Below are 19,039 nucleotides of genomic sequence, written 5' to 3'. Positions count from 1 at the left end.
GCAGTGGACCGGGGGAAAGCGGGGCCCGCCTCGCCCCGTTTGGACCGGGGATGAAGGGTATGAAACGGGGATGGAGGCGGGGGTGGAGGATAAAATCCATCCCCGCCGCGGAGGCGGGGCGGGGGTGGACGTGCACTTTTCCCCGCCCCGCCCCGTCCCCGCCACGATCCTCGCCTAATCCCCGCCCCAACCCCGCCCCGACCACTTTTCCCCGCAATATCCCCGCCCCGCCCCGCCTCATCCCCGTTTGGACCGGGGATGAAGGGTATGAAACGGGGATGGAGGCGGGGGTGGAGGATAAAATCCATCCCTGCCGCGGAGGCGGGGCAGGGTGGAGGATAAATTTTTGAGGCGGGGCGGGGGTGGAAACCTTGTCCCCCGTCCCGCCCCGCCCCACTGCCATCCCTAGATACAGGCTGATACTGACAACATTGGGTTTAGGCATGGTTGATCAGTTGACTTGCTTAGAAAATGGACTTAAAAGTTCATCATGGACCTAGAGCAAAGCAATCGACCAATCCTTACATGTTTTAAAAAACTTTGTGCATCACTGGCCTTGAAACATGTCTTTTCATGAGATCAACCTTGAAACATAGGGATTTTCATCAATCGGATTTTATCCGATATCGAACTCATGAATTCGATTATGTTTAGCTCCATTTTGGTAAGTCATATCTGATTATAATAGGATATGGATATGGTTTTGATTTTTTGTTTCCGAATTAGTTTAGATGTAAAAAAGTATATTTGGTATGAGCTTTTCACTATCCTTATCCGAATCTGATTTTGGATCTGTTTAGCTCACATCTGATTAGTCAAATATGGTATTGGCCACATCTGATCTGAATCTGAACCGTTTGCATCTATAAAACAATTTTGAGACTCGAGTTTCATTTTGGCTGCAATTTTAGTGGTAGGTATGTGTACATAACTAAGCCCTTAGTCAAGTAGGTCCACTTTAATAGTGAAAAATCAAGCTTATCATGATCTGGATTCAGTTGACTCGGTGTGATTTCAGTTGACCTAAATTGCTAGACTAAAATAAGCCTACTCCAATTTGCAAGCCACTCAACCTACCAGCCACAAGGTCAAAATGGTTCTCAATATTTCAAGTGTGAAAACAGTAATAAATTGGTTATGACGAAGGCATGTGAGGGATACCTAAAGCATAACACGCAAATACACAAAAGACAAATTTCCAATTATTTTTTCAATTGTCATTACTTGCATTGGAAAATACGTTGTGTGTAACAAAATATTACAACTTTTTTCTTTTCAAGTAAAAATATAATACTCTTCTTTGGAGCCATTTTTTTTATTTGAAAGACAAGCTGTGGTTAGGCAGATCCTACCAAATACAACTATATTATCGAGTTTTAAACCTGCAAAGTCCCAACATAAGGTTAGGGATGGCAGTGGACCGGGGCAAGCGCTGGGGACAAGGTCTCCACCTCTGCCCCGTCTCAAAATCCTACCAAATACAACTTTTTTTTCCTTAAAACAATAAGAATGAGTTGAGAGAGAGATCAAAGAAAAAAAAAAGGAACACTAATTTTGTATTCAGATCTGAATCATCTGAGTGAGATGTGCCCATACTACTTATATCAGCATATCCTATTGAATCTTGACCCGGCTTAATCTCCCGATCCGGCCCAAAATTAGGTTTAGCCGGATATCTGCAAATTTCTGTGCAGATTCTGTCAGATCACTGTCTGGCATACATTGGGGTACAGATATTACATTCTGATCCAAAATTGTCAGATCTGGGCCAACCCTGCCATTGACATGCAAGCTCCAAATCAAGATTGTAAAGAAGAAAAAAAGCATTTAGTTCTAAATTTTATATTCATATCAATGTGAATCAAATCATATTCAAAAAATGAGTGTAGCTGAGATGCGTATGCTGAGATGGATGTGTGGAAATACAATAAAAGATAAGATTCGGAACGAGGAGATACGTAAGAAGGTAGGTGTTGCACCCATTGAAAATAAAATGAGAGAGAATCGTTTACGGTGGTTTGGACATATTCGACGAAGGCCTAATGATGCTCCAGTTAGAAGGATGGAGAAATGGGAAAATATATTAGTTAAAAGAGGTCGGGGTAGGCCTAGGAAGACATGGATGGAGGTGATAGGAAAGGATATGAATGCTTTGAACCTCACCGAGGACATGATATTGGATAGAAATGAATGGAGGAGAAAGATTCATGTGGAAGACCCAGAGTGATGTTCTTTGTTGGTTCATATCGCCGACCCCAATTGTTTTGGGATGAAGGCGTAGTTGCAGTTGTAGTTGTTGTTGTTGTATGAATGTGAATCAAGTCATGTAGTTAGGACAAGGCTTCATGCTGATGATGATAATATTTGTTACTATGTGGGCCATACTTGTATTTGCAGCCCACATATCCAAACTGTAGTTCAAAACTTCATTTATATCAATTTGTTATTGGCTCAGCATAGATCAAGGCATGATCCCACAACTCACTTGACTTGGTGAGCCAATGATTCAAAGTATCCAAACTCGACCTTGACAGATATAACTCATATTAATACAAGATGTGGTTTAGCTGGGGTCATAATTGAGTTACATCTGGTTTCATCCTAATCCAATACGACTTACACTATCTCAAATTATACACAAGCGTATAGGCAGTCCTATATACTCTACTAGTTTTCAGCCATTGCGATACCGGAAACTGGCAAAATCAATACGATCTCAAAGGATGTGATGTTCTACACCCATATTCGGTCTTATCAGAGCCTGTAGCTGGCCATAGAATGTTTACTCATGAGTGATATTCACTACAATAATTGACACAATTTTTGACCCACATTAACTTGGAACAAGCCACTCCTTGACTTGCACTATTCTGGTATCAAAATGGCCAAAAACCATCAAGGTGGCACCTAAAGGTGTCAATGGGTCAGGTTTGACCCAGACCTAACCCTATACGGTCAGGTTTGACCCAGACCTAACCCTATAGGGTCAGGGTTTGGTAATAAATGAGACGATCCGATTAGAATCCAGGTTGGACCCAAAGGGTCCGATTAATATACGAAGCCAGGTATGGATTGTAAAATTTCATACTGGACCCTGGCCCGACCTGAGTTCCACTACAACAAAGCAGTAGATTAGCGACGACCACCTTCCGTCGCTAATCCGTCGCTAACCATATTAGCGACGGATTAGCGACAACGCGGCGACAGTATGCTTACGTCGCGAATATTTCGACGCTAACTGGCGACGGAATAATTCCGTCGCCAAGTCCGTCGCTAATTGCGACGGAATAACGAGCGCTATATTCCGTCGCCAATCCGCCGGTACTAAACGGCGACCACGGCGTGGCGACGGATTTAATTCCGTCGCTAAGTCGTCGCTAGATTAATATGAATAGCGACGGAATCATCCGTCGCTAATCCGTCGCAAAAACGAAAAAAAATCAAAAAAAATTTATTTAAAAATTAATTACCGAGAACTGTACAATTTATATTTCCTGTACAATTTATATTTCCTGTAAATAAAAAACAAACCACACAAAAAAATTCATATAACAAGTATCTATAATAATTAATCGTTCCACCTTAAAACTAAGAAGTTTAATTATTTACAATTCAACAATTACAATTAGAAAAAATAAAAAAAATAGAACTTCTTCAACACAGTCCTCTAATCATCGCCAAGATTTTGTGCGTCTTCTTGTTCATTGTCTTTATCTGTCCCTTCAGCTCCACTACCCTGATTATCGCTAGCAGCCTACACAAGAAAAGAACAGTCAGTATTGATAAACAAAATATAATGAAATAAATTACACACTATATGTGATTCTATCATGTGCTCATGTGTGATCTAAGGCAATAAAAAAACTCTATATGTGATTCTATCATGCTCATATGTGTGCTAAGGCAGTCAAAAAATTGAATATGTGATTATAGCATGTTCATATGTGTTCTAAGGCATATAAAAAAACTCTATATGTGATTCTACCATGCTCAGATGTGCTTTAAAGCAGGCAAAAAACTATATATGTGATTCGATCATGCTCGTATGTGTGCTAAGGCAGTAAAAAAATTGAATATGTGAATATAGCATGCTCATATGTGCTCTAAGGCAGGCAAAGCCAAAAATTTTATATGTGATTCTATCATAAATGATATATAACATGTTTATATGTGTTCTAAGGCAGTTAAAAAACTCTATATGTTATTATAGCATGTTCATATGTGTGCTAAGGCAGTCAAAAAACAGAATATGTGATTATAATATGCTCATATGTGTTCTTAGGCAGTAAAAAAACTGAATATGTGATTATAGCATGCTTATGTGTTCTAATGTAATCAAAAAAACTTTATATGTGATTCTATCATGCTCATATGTGCTCTAAGACAGACAAAAAGTTAAATATATATATATATATATATATATATATATATATATATATATGTGATTCTATCATGCTCATATGTGTGCTAAGGCAGTAAAAAAATTGAATATGTGATTATAGCATGTTCATATGTGTTCTAAGGCATCTAGAAAAACTCTATATGTGATTCTACCATGCTCAGATGTGCTTTAAGACAGTAAAAAAAACTATATATGTGATTATACCTGAGAGGGACCTGGAATCGAAGATCCCCTATCCTGAACAGCGGCCTTGATCTCATTTCGGAGAAAGGGGGCGACGGTGTATTGGAAGTAGTTATTCAGTGATTCATTAATGATCTCGCGTACATCATCATCGGAAAGAATAGTCGGCTGCTTGGAGCTTATGTCGGCGCAAGAAGTTGGTGAGCCGTAACTGGAAGAACCAATAACTGGTGAAGTGTTCATATTACTCCCAAACCCGAACACGCGACCTTTTTTGGGTTCACCTGCTACAGTCACCCATGCTGTAGGATCAAATGATGGATGCTGAGTAGCGTCTTCGCCATATCGCTCTACCATTTGTTGCTCATATGCCTCCTACAAAATAATGTTTAAAGTATTCATTAATAATTAATGATAACATTATGATGACTTGCATATATATTGCAATGATTATTAATATAATTAATACATACCGTTGTCGTTCTCGCCTTCTCTGATATGAAGACTTCCGTGGTCTTCCGTTTATGTGTTTCTACAAACACATCCTTATATGGTACACTGCCTCCTTTTTCTGCTTCCTGCGAAGTTAAATGACAAAAGATTTAGTACACAAATTTGCAACTATACTTATAAAATTAATATTATATATTGATGAGTTACCATTTTCTTTAGGTGGCTCCCAAATGTCTTAGATTCATCTGTGTGTAGATGGGCTTCGGGCATCTTCGATCGATTTTGTGAAGCCTTCGCAGAGCGATTTTTAAATGCATCTCCCGCCCACATATCGCACATTTCATCCCAGTAATCTCTCCTGATAGTAATAGGACCATGGCCCTTCCACAGTAATGGATCATCTACTACGCCAGATGCTTTTTTTGCTGCAGTCTTCATAGTGTGCAGCATGTCTGCAAATCGATTGGCAGCCACCTTCTGCCACACCTTCCTTGCATCATTTTCTTCCACCGTAGTTGCAAAGCGATTCGAAGCCTATAAATATTTTCAGAAAGTTAGTAGACATTGCTTAAATAAATTAAATATGAAACACATTAACTATGAGGAACAACTGTATACCATGAATGAGGACCACAATCTGTCTAATACCTCCTTTGGGTACTCTTTCATTGAGCAACTGGTCCTGGTAGATGTTGAAGAAGTGAATTCCTAATCTCCCGTACTACTTCTTGTGGCTCAAACCTCGTGCTGCACATGAATTGTTACACAGTAAATATCAATATAAAATATTTAAAAGATATGCAATAATTGAAAACAAAATACTTACGGTCGATTATCGATATACACTATTCGAAGGAGTCTTCTTGTGCCAGCCTGTGAAGACCCTGTTTCATGTGTTGGCTGTTGACTTGTGCGATCAACTGGTGTAGGTGGGTCGTGTACAGGCGCAACATCATCTGTAAAAAAATACACACCAAGTTCTCAGAATGTGCATTTGAACTAATCAAGCATCTAATTAGTTATATGATATACCTATCACAGGAGCCCGTGAAGATGAAGGTTGAGCCTGGCTACTACTGGATGAGCGACCACTATAACCTCCACGAACCATATTCTAACAAATAACATATGTCATACAATACATTCAAATAATTCACATCAAGTATTACAATGCATTCAAGTCATTCACATCAAGCATTGCAATGCATTCAAATAATTCAAATCATTGACATCAAGTATTGCACTAATTCAAATCATTCGTTAATTGCATAAATTATAATACATTCAGATAATTGAAATCATTCACATCAAGTATTACAATGCATTCGAATCATTCGTATCAAGTATTACAATACATTGAAATAAAATTTTTAATCATTCACACCAAGTATTGCAATACAACTCACATCAAGTATTACAATGCATTTAAATAGAGGTTTGTAGTATAAGATTTTGCTCACTAGCTTTAGAATTCTTCCTCGTCACTAGTTTGACTTTCTTCTTCTTCTTCTTCTTCTTCTTCTTCTTCTTCTTCATTGTTTGCCCATCCACTTGGTACATCATTTGGATCACATTCCTCTATGAATGTTTTATCAGCCAATGGAGATATGACATGCATATCATGCGCAACATCGTGACCATAAGCGAAGTCACAGACATCATCTGATTGATAGTAATCACTGTCTTCAGCTAACTCATCTTCTTGTAACTGATCATACTCGGGGTATAGTTTGGATTTCACCTTGCAAACTGCCCACCATTCATTTCTATCTGACTTTTTTATACTCGGATATGAAGTATAATAAACTTGTTGAGCTTGCGAGGCTAATATGAATGGTTCATATGTTCCAAACCTGGATTTATGATTCACCTCCACAATGTCTGAAGCTTTGTCGAGTCTTGTTGCAGTTGGATCAAACCAATGACACTTGAATACCGTAACCCTGTTATTCATGCCTAAGTAAGTCAACTCCATTATTTCCTCTATAACACCGTAGTAATCATGTTCATTTTCACCGTAGCTGCTACCCTTGACACACACGCCACTATTTATCATTGATTTGTTTATACCGTAGTCTTTTGTATGAAATCGATAACCATTTACGATATGCCCGTTGTAGCATTGCACAACTTTGGTCGGACCATTTTCTAAATCACATATTCCTTGATCTTTAACATCACCATGGCGAACCTACGCACAGACATAAACAATTATTGTGATCACGATCAATTAAGTAACTTAGTGTTGTTTACAAGTACAAAATTTATGTTAGCTTCTTTACCAACTGTTTCAACCACTCCACAAACTTAGTTTCACGTTCTTTTTGTACTTCTGCATTAGTGAGATGTGAAACTTTGCTTTGCAACTCCAGATCAAATCGTCTGCAAACCACAAATACTTATATTACCGAGCCATGTATCCACATATAGAACATAAAAGGATTTATAATTGAGTTGCATATACATATACTTACTCGATGTATGGGTCGATCGCTAAACAATTAAAAAGAATATAGATGTGTGTTGCATCTTGCTCTCGATCTGTCAATAGCCTTGATCGGCAACTACCAAATGCATGCCCAAGTCGTTGAAATATCGACAGCTTGTCAGCTACAATTACTTGTTCTCCATCATCGTTACGGGGCGGGCATGTGTAACGTGTTGAAATATGAGGTTCGAAGTACATAGATGAGAAATTTGAAATCTCTTCTAAAGTGTACGCCTCACAAATAGAGCCTTCTACTCTTGCTTTATTACGAACCTTTTTTTTTAGGTCGAACATGCATCTGACAAGAATATACATTTCAAATTTTAAATATCTGTCATTAAAGAGACAAATATAAAAAAACATATACCTTTCAAATGGGTACATCCATCGATATTGCACAGGGCCACCAACCCTTAGTTCATATGGCAAATGTATGATCAAATGTTCCATAACATCGAAAAATGCTGGCGTAAATATCTTTTCTAACAGACAAACAGTGGTGATGACAGAGTCCTCGAGATTCTTTACATCTGATACAATGACCTCCGATGCGCACAATGTTCTGAAAAATCCGCTCAACTCAGACAATACCCCCCATATAGGTTTGTCTAACATATCATGGAATGCTAGGGGTATCAATCGTTGCATAAAGATATGACAATCATGGCTCTTCAACCCATATAACTGTCCATAGTCAATCTTCACAGCCCGAGCAATGTTAGAGACATATCCATCTGGAAATCTCAGTTGTCTCAACCATTGACATACATGTTTTATTTGATCAGGTCTGAGCACGTACTTCGCCTTTGGTTTCAGTACTTTGCCATTATACTCTTTGAGTTCCAATTCTGGTCTTTTACATATTAATTTTAAATCCATACGGGCCTTCGGATTATCCTTCGTTTTTCCTTTAATATTCATTACTGTATTGAACACATTATCAAACACATTTTTTCTCTACATGCATCACATCCAAATTATGTCGTATCAATAGGGTCGGCCAATACGGTAGTTCCCAAAAAATAGATTTTTTCGTCCAATTGTGTTCCTTCCCAAATCCACGGAAGGGTGTAGGACTGCGGGCATCTGTTAATACATCTGGAAAGTATCGCAATCTTCTTAAAATCTCTATGCCAGACAATCTTGAGGATGGACCTTCCATTTCAGTTGTGCCTGCTGTAAATGCATTCTTTTGACGTTGGAACGGATGATCGCTGGGTAGAAATCGACGATGGCAATCAAACCAGCAAGGCTTCCTTCCATGCCTCAATCTAAAAGCTTTGGAATCCTCCATGCAGTACGGACAAGCCAACCTCCCATGTGTGCTCCAACCAGATAACATACCATATGCAGGGAAGTCACTGATTGTCCATAGAACAACGGCCTTCATGTTGAAATTTTGTTTTTTGTGGGCATCATACGTGGTAACACCGTCATCCCACAGTACTTTTAATTCATCAATCAATGGCCTTAGATATACATCAAGATTTTGGCCAGGTGAGGTCGGACCAGGGATCAACAGAGACAAGAAAAGATTTGGACGTTTCATACACAAGCTTGGTGGAAGGTTGTATGGAGTTACAAATACTGGCCAGCATGAGTATGGAGTTGATCTACCCCCAAATGGATTAAATCCATCTGTACATAGACCGAGTCTAACATTTCGCACTTCCATTGCGAAGTTCTGATGAGTACGATCAAAGTGCTTCCAAGCTTCAGCGTCAACAGGATGCGTGATCTTGTTTTCATCGTGTCGAACTTTATTTGCATGCCATCTCATGTGTTTAGCTGTCTTTGAAGACATATACAATCGCTGCAATCTAGGAGTGATAGGAAAGTAGCGGAGCGACTTGTATGAAACTTCCTTTGATCTCGTGCTACCATTGCCTCTTGTCTTTGGCTTGAACCGAGGATGCCCACATGACGGGCATGATATGTCGTTTTCCTGCTCCTTAAAATACAACATGCAGTGATTTGGATAAGCATCAATCTTTTTGTAACCCATACCTAGAGCGTTGACCATAACTTTCGCACGATAGAAATTTTGTGGCAATTTCTCATCTTTAGGCAACATACTCTTCACAATCATGCACAAACGGTCAAAACATGATTGACTCAAATTATACTCGGACTTTAAATTCATTAGTTGAAGAACTGCAGACAAGATAGTGTGACTCTCACAACCGTTCCAAAGTGGCTCATCAGCATCTTTAAGTAAATCATAAAATCTACTAGCTGCATCGTTTGGTGATTCTTCATCTACGACAGTTCTTACATCACTAGAACTCATAGCAGAACCCAGTTCTGTTCCTGCAGCATCAAATATCAAATTCGTATATGGATTATCGTGCACCACATTCACCCGTGCATCAAAATCGTTTCTAAATTCTTCTCCATGAAATGCCCAGTTCTGATAATCACTCACAAAACCCTTCCTGTATAGGTGATGTCTAACGCCATGAGGTTCTACAAATCGATTATTCTTACAAATCTTGCAGGGACACCTAATCCGACATGTGGGATCTACCGTACTGACACTCGCCGTTGCAAATTCAATAAAACTATCGACACCATCCATATATTCATGCGATAACTCATTGTCCACTATCCTACGGTACATCCATTCACAGTTTGCAGTCATTCTGTCGTATGATGTTACGAATAGTATCCTAACGAATTAAGAAAAAAATAATCAGAATGCGACGATGAAGAAAATATCAAATTTATCATGCAATATACTATGTCAAACAATAACAAGAATTTTGATGCATGCATTGATAACTTAATATTTTCATGTGCAAACTATTAATGACATGATACAATCATTTGAAGCATGCTTTTATTATAAAATTTCACATGGAAGTCAAAATCAAATTGAAAGTAACTACATGCAAGCATGAATACAATTACATCAAATATTGCAATACATCATAATCATTCATATCAAATAAATGGCAAACATGTACCTGCAGCAAACACACTTCAATATCTCACTAACTACTACCATGCTTAGCATGGACTCCGTACTCCAAAAATAAGAACACTTCCATATTTCTACATTAAAATCATGCTCAGCATGATCTCCGAACTCCAACAAAGCAGTCCTAGATATCAACAACTAAGTGAGTGTGTGAACAATAAAGTGCTGCATTCAATAAATTAAATAACATGTGATACGTTTGCATCACTTACTCACCACGGGTATTTACCCGATTTGCATTGTTTTTGTCATTTACTTACCACAGGTGGCCGAGCACGAGTTGGTTCCGTTGAAAAATCTGCACAAAAACAAAACAAATTAAGTAACAAACTAACTAATCATGAAACAAGATGAAACACTAACTAAAAAAATTAAAACAAATTAAAACAACTCTAACTAATCGAAAGAAGAGAAAAGAAAAATAGTATATATGTTAAGCCAAATCTAACTAGAAGATGCTAATTTAACAAACCAGCTATAACATGTTGAACCAGTCGACTAACATAAAGTCATAGACAATTTCTAATCTGAACTACTTAGCAAAGGAATAGTAAATCAATCAATTAGTTTACTAGAAAAGATGTGAACTCCATTTAACCACCACTATCATAAAGAATTCAAATAGCCCTAATCTAACTAACTGATTGTGAGAACATTAAATACCAATCTATCTAAGAAAAATATAATTATAAAAGACTAATAGATTGAAATACTCTAACTAACCAGATTTCAAGAAAACAAATTGAAGTAAAACTAACTACCAGTAGACATTAACAAACTAACAAATTGAACAACATGGACAACTTGTATATATACATTACAAAAAAAATTTCAACTTAAAATCCATATGGACAACATATATGCAAACTACACTTAAAACCATATGGACATCTTATATACACATATTACAATTTTTTTTTCAAGCTAATCACATGGACAACATAGGGATCACATAATAACTTTTTTTTTTTTAAAAAGAGATCACATGGGCAGCATAGGTATCCATAACAAAAATTCTTTTCAAAACAGATCACATAGGCAACGTAGGTATCTCATAACAAATTTTTTTTCTAAAAACAAACACATAGGCAACATAGTATTCCTACTAAAGTTTTTTTTTTCAAACTGATTTACATAGGCAGCATATGCATTAAAAAACAGATTTTTTTGAAACCAATTCACATAGACAGCATAATATATCTCATAACAGATTGTTTTTTTCAAAAGCAATACACATCGGCAGCATGTTATTCCTACTACAGATTTTATTTTTCAAACGATTCATATAGGCAGCATAGGCATTCAAAAACAGGAATTTTTTTTTGACAAGTCACTTAGGCAGCATAACGCAGGGGGTCGACCCCCCCTGCCGGAAAGCACGGCAGGGGGTTAAACCCCCTGCCTTTCCGGCAGGGAAGGGGGTTAAACCCCCTGCCGGAAAGGCAGTTCCGGCATGGGGGGTTGACCCCCTGCCGTGCCTTTACGGCAGGGGGGTCGACCCCCCATGCGTTTCCGGCAGGGGGTCGACCCCCCATGCGTTTCCGGCAGGGGGTCGACCCCCCCTGCCGGAAACGCAGGGGGTCGACCCCCCCTGCCGGAAAGCACGGCAGGGAAGGGGCGTACCCCCTGCGTTTAGAAGAAGAAGAAGAAGAAGAAGAAGAAGAAGAAGAAGAAGAATATTACCTGCGCTTCGCCGGACGGTGGCGGGAGGTTGACGGGGAGCGGCAGCTGGCGAGCGCCGGCTGGCGAGCGGTGGACGGGGAGCGGCGGCTGGCGAGCGGCGGTGGCCGGACGGTGGCGAGAGCCGACGGGCGGCGGGAGGGAGCAATACAGCGAAACAGGGAAAAGAGAAAGAGGGATGGGATTAGGGATTTACGCGACATTTAGCGACGGCTTAGCGACGGAAAAATTCCGTCGCTAAGCCATCGCGAAACCCAAATACCAAAAAAGCGACGGAATATATTCTGTCGCTACTCCGTCGCTAATTAGCGACGGATTAGCGACGACAGAGTTCCCTCTCTAAATCCGTCGCTAAAATGGTGTTCTTGTAATAAAAAGTAGCGACAAAAACATGTAGTCGCTAATCCGTCGCTAAGTAGAGACAGATTAGCGATAAAAGTCGTTTCCTCGCTAATCCGTCGCAAATTAGCGACAGATTCTATCTCTAGCTAATCTGTCGCTAAGTAGCGACGAGAAAAATCCGTCGCTAATTTCCGTCGCTAATTAACAATTTTCTTGTAGTGTTCCCACTAAGATCTGCAAATTTTCAATGTAAAAAAGATAAAAAACTATTATTTTACCGGGTATCGTTCAGGTCTGGTTCATGTAATCCTTATAGGATCCCGGTATGGTTTCTCTTATGGTGAGTCTGATTTGACTCGATACCATAATCTCAAATTGGGTCTGGGTCTATTTCCACCTGAGTCTGAACCAAACCTGACCCATTGACACCCCTAATGGCTCATACTGGCCGGTGTGTGTGTGTGTGTGTGTGTGAGAGAGAGAGAGAGAGAGAGAGAGAGAGAGAGAGAGAGAGATTTTAATTCATATGGTCCAATTTTGACCTGCTTTAATACAGACTTTGGATCCATGTGATGGCATTTTGATATAATCCAACTGTACTAAACAGAATCCATCAACCACGGATAGTATTCTATCTTGTTGGCAAACTTGGATCCTGGTTGCAGATAGTTTTTGACTTGTGCTATTAATCTTGACTTTGAAGTATTAAAACAATGACTACCAAATCGGATCAAACCTAGCTCTCTTGCTGGGTTGACTAAGAAAAAGGCATTAAATCCATAACCAGCAAGTGGGCAGCTTTGACTGAACCGGTTGTAAGTAGAGTGGATATAATGGCATAGAATATCCAAGTTTGTTACAAGATTGACCCGTTTATACTTAATCAATCCAATTAATATCTCCAAATCACGTGATTGAAAATATTAAATTCTTCAAAATGTGGAAGGGCATGAAAGGCGTTTGCAGAATTGTGCAAGGGCCTTGACATTCTAAACCCCCAAAAATGGAGAATTTCATTTACGGGAGAAGCTTTTGCCCCTAATTCAGAAAAATGGTCTTACATTTATGAATTTCCTGATATACGTCTCTGTTTCTGTAAGCTGCCAGACTATTGACCATTATTCAAGTTTAAATCTCAATTAAATTGAGTCAAATGACTAAAATACTTAGCCTTTTGGTTTTCATTAGGTTAAAAAAGTATTTTTAATCTGGGCAATAGGGAAAGCTCAAAAGAAAGGTGTTGGAGGTTAACCTAAGGTCTCTCTTTGGCATTTTTAAGGAAAGCTGTGGCCCAGATCAGTAGGGGTGTCAATGGGTCGGGTTTACCTGGACCCAACCCGGACCCAATCCTATAGGGTCCGGATATGATGAAGAATAAGAAGACTCGATTAAGAACTGGGTTCAGACCCGAAGGTCTGATTAATACATGGACCCGGGTATAGTTTGTGAAATTTTATACCAGACTCAGAACAACTCGAGTTCCAATTAAGACCCACAAATTTTCAATGTAAAAATGATAAAAAATATTATTTTACCGGGTATGATCTTGGTCTGGTTATTGTAGTTCTTATCGTGTATGGTTTCTTTTATAGTAGATCCAATTAGACCCGGTCCGAACATGATATCATACCCAAAAAATCTGGTTCAAGTCTAGTTCCGCCTTGGTCAGAACCAAACCCGACCCGTTGACACCCCTACTTATCAGGGACATTTTGGATTAGGGGCAAAAGGTTGGCACCTAAATGAAATTTTCAAAAAAAAGAAGATAAAAAAACTTATGTTGTGGCATCCACAGTCATCTGGAAATTATGATCGTAATCATAAATATCGGTAACTTTAAAATCCTGCACATCTGATAAAGTCTAAAAAATAATGATAATTTGAAAACACCATTTATCATGATACTATATCAACATTAAGAACTTTTTATTTTTAAACATTTTGTGCTTTTATTTATTTGTATATTTTTCAAAAAATTTTATGCCACTCTTTCCCCAAGATTTTCATGCAAAAATAATTTTTTTTTAAAAAAATCTTAATTTTTTTTTTAAATTTTTCTTAAATTTTTCTTGAGATTTTCTCTCGTTGAGAGAATCCTGAACATAATGTTTCTGGATTTGTCCCAAATTTAAATATATCTATGCAATTCTTCAATATTGAAAATATGGATATGATCTGGTTTTGGATCTGATTTTTACAGATTGGTTATTGTTTCATATCCAGATCCAACTTATATCTCATGACAACAAAGTTCCTAATCTGCTTCTGTGAGATCTTATGATATTGGATCAGCTAAAAACAAGATAAACCTATTGGTTTTCAAGGATAAAAGAATGGGTCAAGTTGGACCCAATTCTGACCCCTCACTCTAGTATAATGCTTGCATCGTTTCAACTTTGATCCTAATAAACCCAAATATATTTGGTATAGATCTCACCCAAATTTATACATATTTTTATCAATTTTAGTTTTAGATTTGGATCCAACTCAGATCTCACAATAAGGTTTTGAATCCCGTTAGCAAATGAGAAATTTGTAATATTGGATGCATAAAAAATGAGTTAAACATTTTGAATTTCAAGTGGAAAAATTGGTCAGAGTAGACCTAGTTCTAACCCAAACCTAACTTTATTGTGTATCCAGTTCTAACCTGGATTGGGTCAGATCTAGTTTTGGATTCAATTTTAAATATTGGTTCTAGTTTTAAGCCTATCAGGTCTCATAATGAAGTTGTGAATCCACTTAAAATTTGAGAGCCAGTTATATAGGATTTGCTAAAAAATAGTTACACTATTGATTTTCAAGTAAAGAACGGGTCAGATTTAAAAAGAGTTTTAAACTAACTATGATGCTTATTTTGGCTTCAAATTTCAACCTAGTCCAAAACCTCAAATATATATTATCTTGTAGTCCGATCCAACTTTATATATATGCTATTCAAAACCCAAAATATGGTGAGATCCATTTCGGATCTGGGTCAGAACTCCAATCAGCTTTGACCATTTGTCAGTTAGCAACGTCTAAGGGCAGGTGAATGTCAGCACAGCTAAGTATCTGCGCTTGGGGCGGTTTAGATCAGTTTGGTGGTCCTGGTCTAGATCTGATAAAGAACTAATGCGAATCAGACATGGATCCATATGTACATGCAATTGGCCAATTGAGCAGGATCTGGTCAATTCACAGCCCTATCAAGGCCTGTGAACCTATGCCTGCTGCACGCCAGTGTCAACTAGGGGTGCAAACTGGTCGGCCGGATCTTGCTAGATCTGAATTTAAATCTACAATCTGAGCAGTAGATCTGAATCTCGATCTAGATTCAAGTATAGATCCAAGAAAATAAGATTAAATCTGAATCCAAAATATATGTTGATGTAAGAAAAAAATAGATCCAAAAACAAGCTATTCACATGTAAAACTTGCAATCCGGTCGGATTTTGATTCGGATCAGTTACAGGTCTGACTTAAATGCTGCTCTGAATCCCAAAGTAATCCAATTGAACAGATCTGAATCCAATCCGAATGAACATTAGGACTTTACTTAAAAGATCCATATCTGAAATTGCATGTTGGACTTGGATTGAATGTCAAAACATATCCGATTCATTTGCAGCCCTAGTGTTAGCAGGTCAGGTACCACCCAATTCTGTCCTACACTGGATTTGGTAGGGTTAAGGTTTGATAACAAAGGAAGGGGTCTGAGTTGGACCTTTGAGTATGGAGCCGGGTATGGTTTATGAAATTTCTGACCAAACCTGGGTCCGACCCAAGTTCTGATTAAGATCCACAGATTTTCAATAAAAAAACTTAAAAAATATTATTTTATCAGGTAACGACCATGGTTTATATAATCCTTATCAAACCCAGGTATGGTTTTTACCATGGATGAATTAGTTGGACCTGGGTGTAGACCTAATACCGGCACCTCCTATAGTCAGATCTGGGTTCAGACCACCGATTAGTGAGGTCCGACCTGTTGACACACTTATTACCAAGGGTGTGTTTGCTTGTCATGGGAGCACCTTTTTTCGCAGAAAACGAATCGGTAACCCCTCCATGGAAAGTGAAGAATTAAAAAATTAACTTTGGACTTTTGAACCACTAATGCATTGAGGGATGGTTTATTTTTGGCGGTAGCGGGTGTAGGGGGAAGGTGCTGATACCTTGGTTCTAGGTTCAACTCCCACCGGATGTACGGGTGCCTTTCATAGTGTCATTGACCCTACCTGGGTGTACGGCCAACATTGTCATAAAAATTGATAAAAGAAGCAAATCTTGATAATGACATATTAGGGGTTTAATCTCTTCCAAGTGAAACTGTCGATGGTAAATTTTTATAGCATATTAATGGGGTGTTTGGATTCATCCATTTATCTTGAAGTGTTCGATAAGTTGGAATTTTTAATTGTAAATGGCAATGCCAATTTTCTATCTTATCTCGCTTTTCTGAATAAGTAGGGACATCCAAACAGCCCCTAAAGGTGATTAAAGGTTTAGCCTGGGATGAAGGTGAGGAATTTTAAGACCCATAATGCAGATCTTATGTTAATGGGATGAGCTTGCTCATCTTTTTTTTTTTAGGGAAGTAAGGGTTGATTATCTCAATTGATAATGGTGATGATATATAATATCATAATTATTTAAAAACAGTCAGGTATTACAAGACAATTTTGATTTATGGCATTATGTGACGTTAGGAAAACCAAGGAAAAAGACATCTATGATTTCCCATGAATGATATATCAGTTTTCCCATAAAAGTGAATCCCTTGTTATAATTTCTTTGAGGACCGTAAAATTCATAAATTTTTGATGTTTTACGAGAAACAACAGTGAACTCAAGACTAAAATATTATTCAAAATTAAGCTAAAAATTTAATTATAATTCAAGTATTAATTGGGATTCAGAATAAAGTTTAAGTTGAGAATTTATTCTAAATCAAGGTTTTGATTTTTATTATATTTAATATGAGTTTAAGCTGAACTTAATTGGATCTTAATTTGAGTTTTAATATTAGTCAGGATTTGAACTAAGTGTATATTTCAATTTATGAAGTTTTATCAATTTGAATTTTGACTTAAAAAATTGAATTTGAAATAAGATTTAATAAATATGTCTTGAATATTATAATTAGATTTGAGTCTAAATCAAATCTAAATTAAGACATAATTGATTGTTAATTTAAGTTTTAAATATACAATAAATTATATTTTTGTTAAAATTGAATTTAGAATTTTAATTTGAATTCAGAAGTAATGCATATGATTTTTTAGAATATTTTTAATAAATAAAATAATAACTTTTATGAAAAAGAAGTGTAAAGATGTAAATTAGCCTAAAATGAAATATAAGAAACATCCTATGAAAATTAAAGTTGATTCGAATTAATTTAAGTGAAATTTCCATTCAGAATCGAATTTCTTAAAAAGATAAAAATTTAGTAAAATAACTGATAAATTTTATCGAAATAAAGTCGAATGAGATTACAGATAAATTTAAGACAACTTGACATGTATGCAATATGAATTCAATAAATTTGAATTTAGTTTAAAATCTAATGTATAAAACCAAAATGAAATCAAATATTCAAAATGACAACACGTCTTGCTGACTCTAATAGAAATCGTTTTCAAAATACCTTTTTGAGAAAATGATATTTTTATAAGAGAAATTTTATAATGATAACTTGACTTAGGCACTGTGCTTGAGGGTTTATAGGATTTAGAAAAAATATTTAAATGTAAAAAAGATACCCTATACGCCCAAGGGTCGCATCGACCCTATTGAGTTTGAATTTTTCAAAAAAAAAATTGAATTAACTCTTAAGGGATAATTAAAATAAATAATTTAAATATATGAGAGTTCAAAAATTTATAAATACAAGTTAATTATGTTTAAGCTTAGTTTAAATTTTATTTATTAACATTTCATGTAATTTCATATTTAAATTTTTATAAAATTTCATTTGAATTTAGTTTGAATTAATTTAGTGGAATGAAACTCAAAATTTAATTGAATTGTATAAATTGGTAGGAGTCCATAGGTGGGTTGTCAAATCCTATGTGGCACTCTAATTTAATCTTTAAAATAAAAAAATAGTATATAAAAAAAACATAAAAATAAAGGTTTAAAAATAAACTTACCAAATAACAAGTGGGGTAGGGAAAAGTCAAATTTTCTTTTTTTCAAAACAAAGCCCTAAAGGGGGGGGGGGGGGGTGTTCAACTTTAGAGCTCTCTAGAGGGCTGGATCAAGGTAAGAAAGAAGAAACAAAGAAAAAAAGAAAAGGAAAGAAGAAGAAAAAAAAAACTTGCCAAGAGCAAGCAAATTGACATTCACTACAAGAAACCTATGGATTAGCGATGACCTAAATCCATCGTTAATCCGTCGCTAAACAGTTTAGCGATGGATTAGTGTCGGATTAGCAACATATAACTTTCATCGTGAATTTTTTGATGCTAAGTAGTGCAAGAACTTATTCGCCGCTACTTTTGTCGCTAATTTGAGACGGATT

General features: G+C 37.1%; 1 long non-coding RNA gene across 1 annotated transcript; it reads right to left on the bottom strand.

Moving 5' to 3' along the window:
• Positions 1 to 3,582: 3,582 nt before the first annotated feature.
• Positions 3,583 to 4,734, bottom strand: LOC149821679 (uncharacterized). The gene is made up of 2 exons (XR_016426161.1): positions 4,607 to 4,734; positions 3,583 to 3,754 (listed from the first exon to the last, which is right to left on the bottom strand). It is a non-coding gene; the product is annotated as an uncharacterized LOC149821679 (long non-coding RNA).
• Positions 4,735 to 19,039: the final 14,305 nt, after the last annotated feature.

The sequence above is a fragment of the Nuphar pumila genome, chromosome 11 (genome assembly GCF_984573655.1).
Source record: "Nuphar pumila chromosome 11, dmNupPumi1.hap1.1, whole genome shotgun sequence".
Lineage (NCBI taxonomy): Eukaryota > Viridiplantae > Streptophyta > Magnoliopsida > Nymphaeales > Nymphaeaceae > Nuphar > Nuphar pumila.
This window is presented reverse-complemented; position numbering and strand designations above follow the sequence as displayed.